We start from the raw sequence: 3,805 nt of genomic DNA, 5'->3' as shown, positions 1-3,805 counted from the left end.
CTTCCCTGCTCTAATACCTGCAAGCTCTGCTACACTCAGACACCCCCTATCTTTCTGTGACCCCACAGAATCGGAGACCATGCTGTCCCTGTGAGGGCTTCACTCTGCTTAGCCTCTGGAGTGATGTCCCTCAGTGGAGCAGACTTCTAAAATTTCTGATTTTGTGCTCCATTGCCCTGCCGCTTGCTGGGAACTGGACCCTCCCCCCACCGTCTATCTTCCTTTGCTTTGGGTTCACTTCTCTACAGGTCCTACCTTTCAGAAAGTGATTTTCTGTTTCTAGAATTGCTGCTCTTCTTCTCTTCGATCTCCTGTTGGATTTGCAGACGTTCAGAATGGTTTGATAACTATCTAGCTGAATTCCTGCTACCTGATGTCATCTCAGCCTGCTACTCTTCCACCATCTTGACAAGTTTGCACATGTTCTTAAAAATACACTTACACTTGTGTTTTCATAGTTTGGATATGTGTCTTAAAAATTCCTGGAGCAGTTTTTTATTCCCAGGAATTCCTATTGAAAATTAAACATTCCTTATAAATGAATGATGTGATAAAAACAAACTGTTTCCCATCACTTAAACAACTCCCTAATATATTTGCATATTTTCTTGACCATACTATGTTTTATCACTTTTGTTTCTGAAACTGCGATACAATGCCAAAATCGATGTTAAAAGAAACTTGCTTCCTGAAGGCAGGGGACTGAGTTGTTTTGTAGCTGTGCCTGTACATGTGTGAATTTAATCTTGTAGGTATTTTATATTTATGTAATTGTCAGTTCTTTTAATTATTCACATCATGATCACACAAGCCATTCCTTTATAAATGAAATATATTTCCTTCATTGTTGTTTAAAATGACTTCATAAAGTCAGTGTTTTGAAGCAGCATTGATGTGAAGAGTTTTTAATCTTTGTGGGAAGGTTGCTTATCGTGGGCAATAATTATTTTTGCTCATTACATGTGGCTGGAATGTAGAATCATGTCTAGTATTAACTATGGAGTTGTGTCCTTGTGTCTTGAGTCAGAGTTAGGTTTTATGTCATAGCATAAAGCAAAAGTTACATGTTGATAGTATTACCTTTGGAAATTTACTTAAACCAGTCCCTGTCAGATCAGATTGATGTTACTAAGGTTGAGTAATAGTTAACTAGTTGTAAGATGAACTCATTCTAAATTCCTTCTTTAACCATGCTTTGTTTGGCTATACATTTATTTTATTACACTATGCTTTGTATGACCATACGTTTTATCATCTCACCTCAGATAACCAACCAATTCTTCATTATAAATGGATTTCTGTATGCACAAAATTGAAGTAAGTTATAAAGGTTAAAAATAAAATATGAAAAAATTTTCATCAAATAAATGCAATCAAGATGATGCTTTAGGTCCCTGTATTGGTATCAGATGAGAAAGAATTTGAGAAAAAAAGAAAAGCGTAAAAGTGTGCAAAGTGGCTACTTTTTTTTTGGTAGGTGAGGATATCAAACATAAGTTTTAACAAAATAAAATTTTTACAAAGCAAGTAGAACATCAAAATTGATTAAGGAAAACGGATTATAACTCAAGGAGAAAATGAAAAAGAAATAACTGCAATTGTTGAAGAAGACTTTACTGTAACAGTGTCTTTTTAAATGTAAGTAAGTAAAAGAAAAAAAATAGACAATCTAAGTAATAAAATCAATCACATTAAACATTTTTATATGTCAAATTTAGAAACTATAAAGAGGGGCTAAGTCTTAAATACTATTTATATCATTTGGTCATTCAGTTATAGGAAATAGGGATCACTCTAGCTATTTTAAGCATAAGACATTTGACACAGATAGCTTAGTTCATACAAAGTGTTTGGGAAGGCCAGAAAAGTAGGCTATGGGATGATTCCAGGGATCATTCCCAGAATGACACTGCCAGATAGGCTTCTGAGGTTGTAGCTACCTTTGTTATGATCAGAAATGTGAATAATCAGGTGAACACCACCTAAATTGTCAAGTTGAAGAATACAGCACTGGAGTTGTGATCCAGGCAACAGGAAACTGTTGCTGATTATCTCTACTGCAAGTGCTTTTGAAGTTAGTGACTGGGCACTGGAGTGGTGCCATCTTTGTCTTCATTTGCCAGCAGTAAGTGGAGAAACAAGAAGTGTTCCCCTCTCTGCCACACCCTGCCCAGGCAAACTTGCACCTTCCCAATCTCAAGGGATGGGGTGGGGCATCTTTATTGTAATCTAATTCACATCTCCATCCTGAATTGCCAGTTAACATTGGAAATGTGGTTTTTAGTTTTCCAGCCTCTATAGTACAACAAGATTCCTTAGAAGTAGACAGAATGGATGCTGAGTGCCAGATTCACCATGTCTACCACATCCATGAAGCAAACTGAAACTTTTTAAATAATGGGTATAGGGGTGCCTGGGTAACTCAGTGGGTTAAGCATCTGCCTTCAGCTCAAGTCATGATCTCAGGGTCCTGGGATCAAGCCCTGCATGGGGCTCTCTGTTCAATGGGGAGCCTGCTTTCCCCTCTTTCTCTGTTTGTCTGCCTACTTGTGATCTCTCTCTCTCTGTCAAATAAATAAATAAAATCTTTAAAAAAAATAATGGGTATATATTTGGATGTAAATAATATATTGTTTAATGTTAAGAAATTGTGTTATGCAAATCATAGTCTCAGACCATGAATTAATAAAACTAGTAATCAATAATATGTATGTTTGTATATGTGTATATATAAACAAATAAGAACAAAGAGTAAAATTAGAAATTATCCTATGCAATTGTTGCATCAAGTATGAAATTGAATCTACAGGGCCCTTATAAAACTATGATAATCAAATATCACATAATAACATCTTCAGAATGAGGCCAAAGGTATAGTTTAAATATATACTATCAAATCCTTTAATTCGTACAACATCTGAATTCCTGATCTCCCTGAAACCAGCTACTCCTAATAACTTTGCCTGTAAATTAAAGAGTGAGATAGTTTTTATATATCAAAGTTTCAGTTTTAAGAAACTAAAATTCTCAGGGCCATCAAGGGTAGAGTGGCAGTGATATATTATACACTCTTAGAAAAATTAGAAGTTGGTACAAAAATTTTAAAGGGTAATTTGACAATGTGTATCAATAGTCTTTAAAATATGAATAAATTTTGATGTAGCATTTCCATTTTGGAAACTTTATCCCAGGAAATTAATGAGAAGTATACACAAAGAACATATAATAGATTATTGAATACAGAACTGTTTAGCAAAAATTTCCAATTTTAACAATGGCTAATTAAAATGTGGTACAAATTTAATTCAATGTCCTGTAACTATTATAAAAAGTGTTTGGGAAAATATTTAATGATGGGAAAATGTTCATTAAGTATCATTTGATGAAGAAAAGTTTTACAAAATAACATGTACAACATGATCTAAATTTCTCTCTCGATATATTTATATATAGAAAATAATACTGGAAAGCTAAGTGCAAATATATTAACAATTTTTTAATAGTAGTTGATATATCAGTCTAGATAGGTCACATTATGATTAGGAAAAAAACAATACTAAAATCCCAGTGGCTTAATACACAGCAGTTTATTTATTTGTTCTCTCAGGGTCTGCTGAGGGTACAGGCAACTTTCCAAGGCAGCTGTCTTCCATGTGGGAGCTCAGAACCTCAGGCTAATTCAATCATGTGGCATGTCCGTAACAAGTTCTTCCATGATTGCTGTGGCAGTGAAGAAAGAGTAGTTTGCACAGTCCTACAGGTAATTTTACCCTTCGAATTCATATTTCACCCACATACAAGTATA

This window comes from Enhydra lutris, unplaced genomic scaffold (assembly GCF_002288905.1).
Source record: "Enhydra lutris kenyoni isolate GAN:26980312 unplaced genomic scaffold, ASM228890v2 scaffoldscaffold17, whole genome shotgun sequence".
Lineage (NCBI taxonomy): Eukaryota > Metazoa > Chordata > Mammalia > Carnivora > Mustelidae > Enhydra > Enhydra lutris.
The sequence above is the reverse complement of the archived record's forward strand: the minus strand, read 5'-3'. Positions refer to the sequence as shown.